Source organism: Pyxicephalus adspersus, chromosome 11 (assembly GCF_032062135.1).
Source record: "Pyxicephalus adspersus chromosome 11, UCB_Pads_2.0, whole genome shotgun sequence".
NCBI lineage: Eukaryota > Metazoa > Chordata > Amphibia > Anura > Pyxicephalidae > Pyxicephalus > Pyxicephalus adspersus.
Window position 1 is genome coordinate 11972743 of NC_092868.1, and position 16815 is coordinate 11989557.

General features: G+C 36.8%; 1 protein-coding gene across 1 annotated transcript in view; it reads right to left on the bottom strand.

Annotated features, from left to right (window-relative positions):
- CACNG7 (calcium voltage-gated channel auxiliary subunit gamma 7) overlaps positions 1–16567 on the bottom strand; it is a 64822-nt gene extending 48255 nt beyond the window's left edge. Inside the window, exon 1 of the mRNA XM_072426448.1 lies at positions 15964–16567. The gene's annotated coding sequence lies outside the window, so the exon portion shown is untranslated. The remainder of the gene's footprint in view (positions 1–15963) is intronic.
- Between the last annotated feature and the right edge of the window lie 248 nt (positions 16568–16815).

Sequence of the window (16815 nt, forward strand, 5' to 3'; positions counted from 1 at the left end):
GAATCAGTGATTGCCCATTGGTTTTATTAATTGTTATAGAAAAAGTGTTGGTAGGGATACTAAACCTACACACATTTGACAGTCTGTAAAGCGTTCCCAAATGCAGAATTTTCACTTTACATAAAAGGGTAGACAACCGTTTTATGTTGAGTAAAAATTCTGTGTGTTTGTTTTTTTTAAGTGCAACATCCTTTTTAAAAAAAAAAAAAAAAATGGTGCAGCACCATCCCCTAATGAATGGGAGCACAAAACCTCCCAGGATACCTATGGCACGCATCTCGGGAGGGTATGCGCAGAAGAACCCTTTCGTCAAAAGGGGGGGGAAGCCGATCTCACGCATGTGCAGTGAGATCGGCAATTTTTTTCCCAACCCGATAGGAAGAACCTGGAAGAAGAGGCGAAGATGGCAGCGCATAGAGTGCCGGCCCTAAGACAGATACCGGGATGACGGGAAGAGACATCTGGACTGCCCTGCGTGATTGAATGTAAGTGGATTTTTTTTTTTGGCTGTTTTTGAGTTTAGTTCCTCTTTAATATTTTTGTAGGTACCATGCCAACCAAGTACAATACTTTTTCAGATCTCCAGTAGTTTTCTTGAGTTGTGAATAACCTAAATATTAAAATAAAAAAAAAAAACAACAAAAAACATTAGCTAAGAGGAAAAAAGTGGAAACGTTCATTAGGGCTGATTAGGGTTACCTAAAATTTAATTAGGGCTTACATAGGTTTTTGGTAATTTAAAAAAGTAAGGGTTTCAAGTGATATCATATGATTTTACAAATTGATAAGTAAACGAGAGCATGTGCTGGCCAATCAGTGCTGGAGCAGGTCTACCAGGAGCACTTTATCTAGTGCAGAGCTCCCACAGAAAGCTACAATCCCATATTTACATTGCTAAAGTTAAAGTGGAAGTAAACTTACTGAACAAAATACTAGTTAGTAGAGGTTTTTGGGAGTAGAAACAAGCAAACTGAGGCTTCGGGAAGTTACAACATAACTATCTAATCTATGGCTGAAGAAGATCCCGTTGGACCCAGATGGGTTGGCAGAAGAGATGGTGGCTTGGGAGGATACAGCGATGCCATGTTCCTGGGCACTAAGAAGCAATTAGGTATGTGCCATAGTAGCTGATTAAGTTGTGCATACTTATTATGGCAAAAGCTCATCTACACAAATGAGTTTATTTCCGCTTTGATTGAGATCTATAAGAACATTATTATACTGTAGCAAAAGCATGTATTACATATGCAGAATAAAAGCAAGGGGAGTGGAAAATAAAAAAACTAAGTTTGCTTAAATTGGCAATACCAGGAATAACAATGATGTGCAAAGTGTATTTACCCCAAGGCCACCCATCAGATTTTTTTTACTGTAAATCAGTTTGAAGAAGGATACATTTGGATTGACTGCTATGCAGTTTGCTTCACTTTGTTTTTTGTCTTACTCGATAAGTTCAGTAGTAAGAGTGATAAAAGTACATGAAAACTGTACTCATAAACACAGTAATGGCCCATAAAAGTGAGCCTCAATGGGCACTTCTAAATATGTTCATGAATTGCAAAATACATTCCAGCATAAAGCTCATTGCAATATAGCAGTCATCAGGTACAGTAATTGCTGTGATACCTAGACCATTAGAAACTGAGCTCCCTTAAATCTGTTTGCACCATGCATATTACCACAACTGCTTGAGAATTTACAGCTTCTAGAGCCAGCAAGATACTATCATGTAATAAAATGCTAATGAACTCAAGGGAGAGAATCAAACATTTGCTCCTAGAAAAGCATTAGTATTTTGAAGACATGGTTGAGTTTAAAACAGCACTTCATATTAAAGACAAGTCTTGGAAGTGGAAGGAGTACAGAAAAGGGCACACAAAATATCACTTATAGGAAAAACTGTCTGAGGTAGATTGTAGCGGTTATATTTTTCCCGCTCTGAAAAGCACACACAGGTCAGCAAAATTTCATTTACTCGAATGGTGCATGACAGTTTTGAAGCTCTGTTAGGGCTGTTTTGCATTATATTTCTTTGGACACAGCAGGTTGAATGGAGAAATGTTTGCACTGCAGTCAAAGCAGGTTATATGTAGCTTTTGCTGCATTTTGTATTTAGGTGTATTAGCTTGACGATGTGTGATTACAAAAAGGTAGAATTTGACAACTACATAAACTTTTAAGGTACCCAGCATTGTTTTAATGTGCAGCAAAACAAAAACAAATAAAAAATGTGTTTTTTGAACAGAGCCCTATGATATTGATACCTGTATTATCCATATGTGAGTCAACATATAATGATCATATCAGGTATAGAAATCAACATGAGGGACAATTTCAGACAGGTGGTAAGGTTGTGGTGCAGGGACCGCATCCTCACACCCGTGAGCACCCAGAAGTCTGCAGTAGATATGCTCCATGCAGCATCAGATTCTACATGTAGCATATTACCCAAGGCCATATTACCCAAAAGCAACCAATAGTGAGCCATTCTGTACCAGCTGTAAAATGTTAAAATATTGGTGCATTAAGAACCAGTACAGTGGCTGGGGCAATGGAGCAGCTGGGAAGGTGCCAACTACTGGGAGCCACCCATGTACAAACCCCAAGTGCTTTTATTTCATTTATGTCATTGTAACAATCATTTATCATATTTTTATGTTCTTAACTTTTGATTATGGGGTAATCAGTTTAAAGGAAAATAATTAATAATTGTATGAGTTTTATTTTTTTATTAAGAAGAATTACACCGCTAATTGTCTAGCTATTGGGTGTCAACAATAGATTCACACTGATTTTACAAAAAAGTTTGGATAGTCACTTTGCCTCATATGGGTGTTTGTAATTCTATACAATAATTGTCTGGTAAATATACTGGGATATACCTCTTTTGTCTAAAAAATTTATATTATAAAGAAGTTGATTGGATTCATTTTTTTTCTTCTTCTTTCCCAACATATATATCAAATGTTGAAACAGGCATATATAAAAGTTGAGTCTTCTGATGAAGCCAAAAGGTAAAATGCACCAAGGACTTCAACTTTAAGAAGTTTAGATGCAAAAATTTATCTGGGGAAAGTGTCCCACAAAATATTAGAATGTTTTTTAATGTTTTATATACATATGAAAATTCAATAAAATATAAGAATTTTAACTGTTTAAAGTAAAGTTGTGCTACCTAAAGGATCCCAAAAAAAAGCAGTTGTAATAGTTGTATAAGCAATAAATTCTGTAAATTCATGGTAAGTCATGATTTCATTTATGTGCCTCTTATAAGCAAGGATTGACAGATGGGCTTTCCTATTAATCGAAAGGGCTGTCTACAAAACATTGTGCATGCACTATTATTTTTACTATGACACTGCATTGTATGGGACATGCGGCACCATATACTGCAGCAAAATGCATTGTAGTTCTATCAGCAAAGTGCATTGGAGAGCCATTAATTCTGAAAGGCATTGAAGTGCACTAATGTGTGTTGCATGCATTACTGTTGGGTACAGCGTATGGTAACACATGCAGAAATACACCACACATATATAAAACCAGTACTACCATTTTTTGTTGGACTAAAAACAAAAATTGTTATTAAACTCCAATAACAAGCCAACATTAAAAGTGTTGTATCTCCGGGATAAGAGCTCTTTTCTTTATTATGTTTATTCATGACTTTACACTCAAAGCTGTGTCAGTGTTTCCAGATGCTACAATGCAAATCAAAGCAGTCACTTCAATGGATGATATTTACAAATAAAGGGATTTAAGCAGGGTAAGTGCAATTCAGGCAAAAAAAAATTCTAAACTACTAATTACACTTGGCAATTTATAATGATTTTTTCTGTTATAATTACTACGAAATTATTACAAAATATAAATGTAAAAACGTACAATAGATCATTTAGGGGTTTGAACCATTGTATATTGTTATCTGAGTCCTAGGAATATTAGGAAGATTCACTCTTTATTTGTCCTGGTCAACATTGTCAATGGGAATAGAAGTGAATGATAAATCCAAAATTTTGAGATGCTAAAAAACAAAACAAAACATGAATGGAGGAGAAATCGTTCAGTGGCTAACCTGACCCTTGGACACTTTTTCCCATGTTAGCTGTCAAAAGAACAAAAATACCTACTTATACACAAAAGAACAAAAATACCTACCTATACACAATACAACAAGGTAATTGGTAAACTGGTAAATATCTAGCAAACTGCCATATCCCTAAGAGTATTCAATGAAACCAAGCAAACAAAATGCCCACTTTCAAGGCAGCAAAAATAACATATTTTGGTATGTTCTGAATACACTTTAATTCATCTATATGTTGGTCAGAAAGCTTTAATCAACTGGCAGCACAGATGTAACATAGATTAGTTTGGATGGTTAGTTAGACTTAACCTCCAAACACCACAAGACTGGGAAACCTGCTGTTACTGTAGTACAAAACGTTTAGCAACATTTTGCACCCATGATCTCCAAAAGGCACTGTGAATTGACAAGCCACGATGCAAATATTTTCAATTAGCTTGCAAGTTACCAGTGTTCTAAAACAGTGTTCTGGTAGGCAAACAGTGACCACATTCTGTAATCTGTAAACCTTTCTTATTGATGCATCCCTATGATAAGTAACCTTAAGAAGAATTGATAAGACCAATGATATTCCATGTTATACACACCTAGATCACCTAACTGTAAATTAAAGGCAATGTAATGTGCAAGCTTCCAGCAATGTGATAACACAAACCGTAAGGTTGTATGTTGCATTACCCATACATTTTTTAGGTAGTACACTTATTTTAAATGACCATGAATAAGCTAGAAGTGCACCTCTATGCATGAAAAAAAAGAACAAGATTCTTTGTTTTTAGAGGTAAACACCACAAAGCATGGATACTTCAGGTCCATGTGCTAAATATAGTCTACTGTATGTGCACTGATGTGTTTTGGCAAAATGATGAAATGGCAATCCACCAAAGATTGTACATTACTGTGTGCCTTAGAAACACACATTAAAATGCAGCTAGTGTTACCATAAGTCATTGCCGTGAATGGGCCTTTAGCGCTTAGCATTATATTAAAATTCTTTAAAATTGTTTGTGATCTTTACCATCATCATCCAGTTTTTACATATATACTACAAAGTAAAAAAGAATAAATAAGAATAAAGCAATCAGGGTTAAATACTTTCCTACATTTTATGGTTTGTCAAGTTTAGACAAATCCTTGAATGGATCTCCAGATTTAACCTTGAGATGAATTAAATACTTCTACTCTAAATATAGTTATCAGATTAACTTCTTAGATCAAGTTTTCTTAATGGATTCTATTTATAGTTCCAGATACCATTTCTGATAAGAAGTCGCATTCAACTACTTAAAAATTCACTTAATGAATTGACCATCATCCACTCTCTTGGGAATGCTCAATGTGATCTTGCAGATCTGAGATGTCTGGCTCAGAGAAGGTATTTGTAAGAAACATATTACAGACATTAGATATTCTTACTAAAATTATGAAATAATAAAAGATCAATAGATTCAGATATATCACCAGCTGAATTAATGTGCAAATCCTAACCTCTGTAAAATTAGAGACGTTACTTTACCACCAGTGGCCAGTGAAGCCACCTATCAGAAAGTGAAAAAAAGAGAAGCCAAAGTAGGCAAGACCAAGCTTGGAAGCTTATTTTCAGCTTTAAATTTTAAATGAATACTACTCACTCCAACACCTGTAAGAAAATTTACACAAATTTAGCTTTTGCTACAATAATCACTCTGTCATTGGAACCATTGGTCTCCCGCAGGGGCAAAATTATGTCCTGTCATGGTGGTAACTTCTTCCTTATCCATTTTTTTTCATAACCATTTAAGTTTAATTATCAAAGATTTGTCAAACGATATACCTGCCAACCTTTTGCAAAATCTCTAAATATAGTATTGTCACCAAAATGGTAGTGGGTGACCAGGACAAATGGAAAGTGTAAAACTGCACATTTTCTTTTGTTACACATAAAATACATAACGTTTTCAATATATATAGTACATGTTCAAAAATCCAGCACCCTCCGGGCCTGAGGTGTGCCGGATTTCCGAAAACCTGGATTTTTGAAGGCTATATATGCTGTATATATTAAAATAAAAATAGGACTAAATGAAATTACAATAAAGGAAAAGCAAATGAAATTTTAATGTTCACCAACTAAATAAAACAGTTTTACAGAATTTTAGTTCAACTAAACAAAATAGTGCCTCAGAATTTTAATATTTACTGTACCCTTGAAAAGAAGCTAAATAGCATATAGGCTGTCAGGATGATCATCTTCATGACTGACAGTAACAGCATCCTCAGCAGCAGGAACAGCTTCATTTTATGAAGGAAAAGGAAGACCTAACAGCTGATTCTGGAATACAGCACCATCAAAACATAAACAGCACCTCCATAAAAGAGTGTCAATTTGAAAATACGGTCTGAAATCTATGCCAGAAAACTGAAGGATTTGGATTATTGAAGGCCGGATTTTTGAATGACAAATGTGCATAAATAAATATTAGATATTGCGTCAAACTAAAAAAAAAATATTCTAATTTTGTGCAACAAAATCAAATATATTTTCACATAATTCCCTATATTATTCTAAGCAAGACCGAAAAGCACAAACCCATCATCATGTATGTCGCCCTTTTGCAAAAATCAATCAGGATAAAAAAATCTAAGGGGTGTAAAAATTATAGACAGAGAAAGCAGATCACCCTGGGAAAGGAAGTACACTGAAAGAAGACTTCATGTTCCTCCATGCCCTCATCCAAACCCCCTCTGTCATTCTCACCTTTTCAAGAACCCAAATTTTCCCCACCTCCAAATGTTTTCAACCATGGACCAAATGCATTCCAGGTTTCCGGGTTTATAAACCAGGCCCAAAATCTCTAGATTAAAACTTTTAGTTTGACTCACTTTTTTGTTTTCTGTTCTTCTTCTGAGCTGTTAACATTATACTAAACAGTACAGGCGTGACCTTTGTCTATATATTGTGTGCTAAAAGGTGAACCGCTCCATCTCACCATGTAGGTTCTAAAAATTGAAATCTGTCCCTGCTCATGCTCACATTTTTTTTATTTTAAATTACTTTATCTTCTAATATCAGAGGCACTGTATCAGCATCTGCTCTCACAAAATACACTGAAATATCCTAAGTGGCCAATCTCCTGCAGTCACCGAACCCTGCTGATTTCACTTTCCACTGTGCCTTACTGCTGGCTGTGAAATCAGGAAAAATGACAGAGCTGGAAGTGAGACTTAATGAGCCCACCCATGAAACTACTTTTCGGAGCTGTCACTGGGCTGGTGGCAGGTTTACCAGGAAAAATATACCTTCAGTGCCAAGAGGGAAATCAACTCTTCTTGACAGCTAGAAATACTGCAAAGGAGGTTTAGATTATTAAAAACACCAGGGGCTTGAAGTGAGATTTTCAGACTGTGAGTCTGGGAGTTTTGCAGTTATTTAGTAGAAAAAAATGTTTTTTACCTTTACTTTTTTCGCATTAGTTACATTTTCTGTAGGTTTGCTGCACAGTTGACCCAAATAAAAAAGGGCAACCACCACACCCAAAGAGTTAATGCAAGGCAGAAGACCTAAGGGTATTATATATATATATTAAAGAGACTCTGTCCCTTAACTTAAAAATTGCAAGTTAAAGCACAGAAAAAAAATTAAATATATATTTATAAGTTTTTTCCTTCAAACAAACTATTTTGTGTGTGCCTTGCTGGAAAATTCTAGTTCTCTTCTTTCCTGCAGACTATATAGCTCTCTTTTCTTCTAGAAGTGGCCAATTACTCTCTATGCTGGCTAAGCACCTCCTGCCTTTACCACCATACATGACCTACTAAGGAGGAAGGAGTGAAAGGTAAATTCTACAGAGAAGCCTTTCTCAATCTTTTTGCCATTGGGAAATTATTAAAATCATGTTCGGGTCTTTAGGAACTCCTGCTAAAAAAAAAAATTATTGGTGGTCAGTGGGAAAAAAAAGCTTCTTACATTGGTGGCCAGTGGAAAGAATGCCCCCTTACAGATATGGCAAGAATTCCTCCCTGAATGACAACTTATAAGGTCACTAGTGTCATGCAGCTGGCCATGGCCATGTGGCTTTGGCCCCAGAACCTTTGCAGGTATCATCAAATTTAGGGTCAATCAAGTACAGTTAAAGGGACCCCTAGCAACCTATAGAGAAACTATAGTTGGGAATTCCTACTATACATTTTCACTTGAGATACAGCTTTGCCATCCAAGATGGCAGCATTCTGCAACAGTCTCATGTTTTTGGGTGTCTACAAAAGAAGGAGTTTTACATGAATATTACACAAATCATTTATTTCAACACAAATCTACCCATACAATTGAACATGGACAGGGTCCCTTTAAACAGTGTTTTCATATATTTTTGGATTTGTTTTGAATGTATAGTATTTTATTCTATGATTATTATACATACATGAGCATATAGGGAGACCAGCATATGTCCAAATGAAGCCTGGGAGCAGGGCATTGAAAAGATTTTATTAAAACAGAGATACATTAAACTTCTTGACCCTGCCCATATGCAAAAAAGTGGACCTTGAGTCTTAATGTAAAAATGTGCTGTATTTTTGGGAATATATAAAAATAACTATGTCTACCATCAAAAATGAACTTTTTGTGCTCAATTCCTCCTGATGCATAGCAAAACATTTCTTGGAATAGGAGTGTGCCTAGGTGCGCTTGTTTTAAAGCCCCATAGCATTATATCTGCAGTGTGGAGCTAAGGCCTAGTGGTCATGAGCAGATATTCCTGCAATTTTCCTGAATATTTTTGCATGCCCTTCCGATCATATTTGTTCGGATATAAATTGGTTGTATTTCTAACAGGATGAATCCGATCATTCAACACAAATAAGTTTATGTACCTTCAATCAAGTCAAATATGTGATCACATGGATTACAAGATGCTCTTCCTTTAAATAAATATATTTTACACAAAATTGTAATACACAGCATATGAATATACACTGTAAATTCTAATGCATGAATGTCAACCAAATGAAACTGACAACCCCAGCAAAGACTGAAGACGATGATTCCAGCAGTATACAGCAGAAAATCCAACTCTCCTAGCACTGCCAAACCATGCACCAAAAATAATTTAGAAAGAATGATGTAACTCATTTTTCTTAGCTTTAAATTTAAGTTTTACGGTTTAACCTCCTGACACATCCTTAAAACTTGGAGCGCTGGCTGAGCACCTTCCCTCTTGTCCTTAGCTCTTATAATATAAGACTGTAAGACCTATTGTTAAAGTGTATGTCATCCAAAAAATCAATGGTTGGGTACCACTTTCTATAGTAGTAGTTCTATTCATCCATGTAAAATTGATCTAGTGATCCCACTTGCCCCCTTTATATTGTACCACTTTGTTTTTCTTTCTGACTCCAATAAAACTGTACACAATAGAATTTTAGAGCAATCCTTTCCTTCCAATTTTGGAGCCATAGCATACCATGCCAGTATATCGTCTGCCTCTGGTCCTGTAGCTACCAAGCTTCCTACCCAGCTTTCTATAGTTTAATTGACAGCAACTCATTAATAAAGAGCCAACTTTGTCAGCTGGAAAAGTAACAGTGCATACCGAAGCTGAATTTTACACATGCACAAAAGCATTAACCAGAAAAGTGACTCCCGCTTGAACAATTCTATCAAGTGTTTTAATATGACAATACCAAAAAGCAGGCAGTAAAACACCTCCAAAATGTTATATTTTAAGGTAAGGTATGGATAAAACATCTGATAGGCCACTGAAAGCTGTCACCGGGATAAAACTGTACATAGATCTAGAAATAATGGTGGTCAAGAAAAATCCACGTATGGGGACCCTTGTAATAGGTGGAATTTACCCCTATTTTCTCTGGGTTTTCCTAAAATGGGCCATTGATAGCTCTAGCATATCTCACTACTATAACACATCGTTCAGGCTATTATAAGTACTTAGAATAGTAAACAATGGCAACATTTCCTTCATTCTCAGTGGAGGCTTGGAATTTGTGTGTGTGTGAGGAGGGGATGCCTCTATCATGCACTGTACAGAATGAAATCCGCTTTCATAGACTTTATCTGCCAATTTTAACTATATTGGATAATGACGTACATTGTGGTCAATTTATTAACACATAATGCATTTAGTAATTGTAACAGTATCCCTTAATTTCCTATTTTTTCAATTGAAAATGATGCTGCCTGATAACAACGCATGTTTTTAGATCAGTAGGCACATCATAATGTATTATTGCATGTGAAAGTCAAACCATGAATTTCATCACATGGGTGTTTGACATTGCCTTTTGCCTGGAGATTAATGAGGTTCTACATAGTGTTTACTGAAGAAAGCAGAAAATTAAGGTGCAGAGCAAATCAACTTGAGTGAAACAGTATACTGAATCATGAGAAATAAAGTCTTAATAATACGGTTAAAGAATGATTCTGTGAGAATTTTTAAAATTTCTGTACTATATACATCTTAGTAATTTGTTGGGCAACAGGTTCACATAATTTTGTCCTCCACACCATTTAATACCTAATGCCCGTGTCCCCCACTTACTGCAGAATGAGATGAAGAAGATTTGTGTAAGCTTCACGTCTCGGAGCTTACCTAGACTGAGCTGCCAATGCCCAAACACTAGCATTTTTCTGTGGGAGAAGATGGAAGGGGTCCCATGTTGACCTATAACCAAAGTATCCAGTTATTCTTTTCATGGCCAGCAAAGAACAGAGCGGCAGGGGGAGAAAAGGAAAAGCAAATGTTTGCTCATGTAGGGACCCCCATCAGCTGCAAAAATCAGGTTCACTTTAAAAGAAACCTATAGTGAGAAAAACAGACTTCCATTGTGGACCTATTGTGAGCCTAAAAGTACTAAAGTGAATGGAACTAAATATTACCCAGGAAAGAAGTATTCAGCCATTAAAGCTTCTCTCCCATATTTCCCTTTCAGCCACACATTTTATTATAATATCAGTGACAGTGATCAGTGAAAACCTCAATCTAAAAGTGGCCTATTCATAAATGTTTTACCCAATATGGGCTGTTAATCAAAAACACATAAATAATTGATTATAAGCAACTGTGACCACCTCTATAAAGAAATTTTGAAACAATTTGAAATTCTACAGTGAAAATAAGAAAATGAGAAAAGTGGAAAACATTCAAGACTTTTGTCAATCTTCTCAGGAGTGGACATGCCACCAAATTCACCCCAATGTTAGACTGTGCATGCTCGGAAAAAATGAGAAGTAGTGCTACATTTCAGGCCTCAGTTAGTTTGGTATATGTTAAAGTTTATGTCACTTCAAATAGAAAAATGACTAAACACATATGGTTTGAATAAAAGGTTTGCCAGACAGCCTTTTATCTCTTAACAGAACATGGCAGCATAGCTTAGATATTGAAACTGTACCTGAAAAAAACACATGAGTTACAGAACAATGTCCTTTGGACAGATATGAGCAACGTGGAGATATTGGACCATAATTGGCAAAAACCAAACATGGCATTAGCACAAACACCTCACACCAACTGTAAAGCATGGTGGTGGAGGGGTAATAATTTGCACTTGTTTTGCAGCCAAAGGACTTGGAAAACTTTCAGTCATTGAGTCGACCATGAACTCCTTTGTATACCAAAATATTTTAGAGTCAAATGTGAGAGTATCTGTGCCACAGCTAAAGCTAGGTGGAAATTGGGTCATGCAACGGGACAATGATCCCAAGCACACCAGAAAATCTACAACAGAATGGCTAAAAAGAAAAGAGTCCAATTGGTGCAATGGCCCAGTCCAATTCCAGAGCTCAGGAATATGAAGTAACTGTGCAGCTTATTGTTCTATGACAGCTAGCTTTTTAGGATAAAGAGCCCGGTCACACAACAATAATAGTCTGTTGGATGACTAAACATTTAATCCCCCATTGGCTCCTATATCCTATCAATGCCTTTCTTCTCAGTGTATGAAAGCTCTGTCTCCCCATATTAGAATATTCCACATGATACATCTGGAAACATTTCAAGTTAGATGAGCTGTTTAGAAAACAGTATGTATTACATATTTTTATTATATGTACAAACTCCAACAATTTTAATAAACATGTTTTCATAAATCATGATGATGTCAAATAGCTAAATCAATCTTTCATTAAGGACATTTTGTATGAAGGTTATGGACAAGGCAAACCTATTTTAATCTGTACTTATCCTTGTACGTGATCACTGTCCCTGCTGCAAGAACCTAGCACTCCTGATATATATAGTATTAATTTTATGTCCAAAGCTGTGGAATGTTGTGGTAGCACTGCAATAAAACAGAATCAGTGTTACACTACCATGGCAGTGGTATAATGTAGGTGGATTAATCCAGGATATTAGAGCATCTTCCTGTGTCGTGACTACTGAACGCTTTGCAGAATAATTCTGCTCTCACTGTCATGTGACTACATTATTTGTAACTTAAGCCTCTGCAACAATCCTTCATCGTTTGGGATGAAATGCAGTCTTTATTGTTGGTTTCTTTGCTGTTCATGGGAAACTGCGGTTAGAGTGTATCCAATGTCAACAATGCTACAACGGCCATTAAACTGTCCGGGACACACCAGGCAGTGGTTAGGATGGATACGCTCTTTACATTTTTCAAAAAGTCGAAGCCCCAGTCTAGAATGCCTTTAAATTTAGTTAGGCATTCTAGTTCCCTTCTCCCCATCCTGCATGGGCTAAATGCTTGTTTAGCTAGGGGGTAAAAGGAATAAATACAAATACTTACCTTTTGCCCCTGAATGTACAACAGACATTATGGAGTTCCCAAACTTTTCTGTTCTAAAAAGATGTCAGCAAAGGCAGGCTACTTATCTTGGCCCCATTTTTACCTAGTTGTAGTTGTCTGTTGACATCCACACATATTTTTTGGAAGTGTTCTCAATAAAAAACAGAACTGTTCAACTTTACAATGGTTTAAGATAAAAGTCTTTTAATCTAAGGACTCTAGTACAGAAGGTCCTCTCACTACCAGTTCTTGTTTCCTTCAGTGATTCTTTATTCGCCCATTGCACCAAATTTTTTAACGACATCAATGGACTGCTGTTCACTTTCTTCTACGTGACAATGTACAGATTTATCCTATTCAGCACTACAGTCATGTCTATGCCATCTGTAGTTCTCGGGATTACAGGGTTGACATAATGAAGCCAATGTGGCTTCAGGTGGACGTTGAGGTTCCTATGATGTTGGCAGGGTATGTGCAGCTACTCTACACCTACAGCCCGAAAAGTGAACTCAACTGAAATTAAGTCAAGAATGTAGAGTTTCTGTAAAACTTGTAACAAACTTTTAAAAGGACAAAAAATAAGGTCGTCTATGCCTTTTTGACAGCAGGGACTTATTTAGAGGCAGGATTTTAAATGTTTCAAAAGGGCTACTAGTTTCACATTAAAGTTTACTGACTGGTAATCCTCTATTTCTAAATTTCTTAAAAAGTATTTATACATGGAAGATCATGGTGGTTTATTGGGCGATAAAATTACCTTCAGCATCCACAATCGGAACCTAAGCATGTATGTAGACTGTGATAGACATCATCAAACTTATCTTTGCAATGACACTAAACTGTAAAGGGGAAAAGGTCAACTTTCATTGGTCATCGGTCATTTTTTTTGTTTTACATTGTTTGCACGGCCTGACATATAAACACAACAAAGAATAATTATTAAAACCAATGATGCTGCCCAGGCTATCCAAGTTTCTTTCTGCTCCATTTAATATATCTGTATATGCAATATTTTTTAAAAATTAGCCCATCCTTCAACATCAACCCCTGTCCTGGGTCACTTTATCATTGCAGATTTTTATAGTTACAGTATAGCATTAAAAAAAACTCCATAACTGAATGATTGTGATTAGGAACTCCCTGACATGACATTTTGAAGTTTTTGAATTTTGAGTTTTGAAGGAAACGTGGCACTAAAAACAGCAAATATACTTACGAAAAAACCCAGAAATTTTGAATTTTTGGGGGGCAGTTATAATTAATAAACCTTCTTTTTTTTGATGGTCTGATAATAAAGAAGTATTTTGACTCAATAAGGAAAAAACTTCAAGATGTTATAAAAAAATACAGTTGTGTTGCTAAAAAAGTATGAAAGTAAAGCATGGGCTGATTGAGATGACTTTAGTGTATGAATATGCAGCAACGTTGGGTACTTTACTACATTACAACCATCTATGGAATGACACCAACTCATCTACTAGCAGAACATTTTAAAGATTAAGAATTACCACTCGATTTTTGTCACTGTAGTGAATATTGAAATAATTTTTCTACCGACCCAACACACAGTTTGAGGTCATCGATGGAAAATAAAAGGGACGGTGACAAAACAAGTGACTGTTTTAAGACATGACTCCATCATTTGAAAATGCACATAAACAACCTAGACACAAAGGTACAGCTTCATCCCCCTATGCAGTCCTGGGTTGCATATCAAAGCAGGGTAACAAAGGGACTCTTTGTCCTTATTATCATGTTGCAGAGTTCCCAAGTCACCCTCTACACACCAAAGTCCCCGCCGCCATTCGCTCTAATCCTCTGCAGTAAAATCGTATTCCCTACCTGCATATCACATCTCACTGTCATACCTTTCAGCCTTGTTGTATCCAAACAGGGATTGAATCAGCTTTTTTTCATGAACGTTGGTGCAGTCCCTCCCTTGTCTACTTCTTTTCCCTAACCCTTCCGAGCTCAAAATGGATAAAGATACATAGGGTATTTCATTGCATTCCCAGGCAGGTTCCTTAGTCACCCCTTTACTATGGCGGAGGGGGTGTACTATACTACCACAATCTACTCTACAGTAACATCCCCCCTACTCCCCTCCTTCAATCGCCAACCAATAAAAAAGTAATTATGTGTCATTCTATATCATTCCTGGTTCCCACACTTTTTTATATATGCTCCTCCCTGTTCAAAAAGAAATCATTGGCAGGGCATAACCGCATACAGCACCCCCCTCTCCCTAATACACACATACTATCACAGTAAAACCTAATATGAATCACTGGTTTCAAATATCTACACTAGATACACTAGATACTATACCTAGATGTAAGGGCAATATATATACTACACTGTGCTGTTCTGGTACTATTACACCTGACTAGTACATCATGCATCAGCAAACAGGGTATCCTATGACGGTGCACCAGTATAGGACGTGCAGCATGTCATATATCTATGTGTATAGTATACTGTACCTGTACAGATCTGCTGACAACTTGACACAACAATTTAATTCAAAAGTGACATGTGCTGCATGATATGTGTACAAATACTGCACTGCATGTTGTCAGATATATAAACCACTACTGTAAATGAATAATGTATGGAGGGACCTTAGTGGATCACTGTTCATCAATCTGGCTTCTTGATACTGCAGATACAAAATTGTAGCATCTCCGTTACTGGTACCCAACAATTATATGAAACAGCTCCGCTAGCAGTGCAAACATTTATACGCCAGTTAGTGGATAATTATATGGTATGCTTGGATCCATCCCACAATAAATCTTGGTTGGACTCAAATTTATACAACTCTGCACATTGCCAACTCATACACAGCACACATTGATAATGTAGACATCCCTAGAATCCATGCATGGAAAACCCCCATATTATGCAGGTGCATAGTAATATGCAGCATGCACCAGGCTGTCAGGTCAATAAATAAAAACACATGATATAAGAGACACATTGGGCATTCAGCAGTATAGGGATAAACCTTCAGGGGTCACGGTCAAGGTTTAACCCCTATGACATACAGCTGCGGAGATGTTGCTAGGCTGAAAGAGTTAAATGAAGCAGAAAATGCAGAATATTACAATGTAGGACATAATCTCTATGCTCACCTTGTATACACAGAATTTATGAGCTGCAGTAGTCTTCTCTTAGCCTCTGCATAGTTCTTGAAATAGCATTCCTTTAAGTAAATGACATCTATATTTTTTTCAGTATCCCCAGTCTACAAAATCTTCAACTCTTCTGCACAAAAAAAATGTCTTTTTTCCCCCCTGGCAGCCAGGTACTTAGTGATTTTGCTTCTAGATCTGAGTCATCCTTTTCTGAAGATGTAGAGAGAAATCAGCTACATACATCATTTGGTGTAGGTATGGATCTGTATGTTGGATGGGGGGAAGGGGATGGCAAGTGGGTATTGCAGCTTGTTAAAGTCTGGGTACTGTAAAGTCATCTGTGCCAGGATTCTGAAGAGGACCTGTCTGGAGCAATGGGAGGGAGCATCTCATATTTATGCAATCAAAATATAAGGATATAGGTTAAAAAAAAATACAGCTGTCATTTCAATGGGAAGAGGGGAATATCTTTATCTTGTAGTGATGAAAAGGGCAGATTGTGTCTTCTCTGATGAGCAGAATGGGTGAACTGCAGTGGTGTGAAAAGCATCCACAGCTCTGAAAAGACCAGTTAGGAGCCTGGTCTATCCTGAGATCCCCATTGTCTTTCCTCTACATAGCTTTTCAGGAGCACTCTGTCTCTTCTATGAGTGGCCAAGATTTTCACAATCCCCACTCTCACTCCCTCCCTTCTCTTCAGTGTGATGTCAGAGGGATCTCTCTTAAAGAGACAGCAGAAGCAGCTTCCCATTCAATACTCCTCTATGTCTCTGCATTGAGCTGGTCACACCTGCCACCCATGAGGACTGCAGTGGGAAGCAGCCATGGCTAGGGACTCATGATGTATAT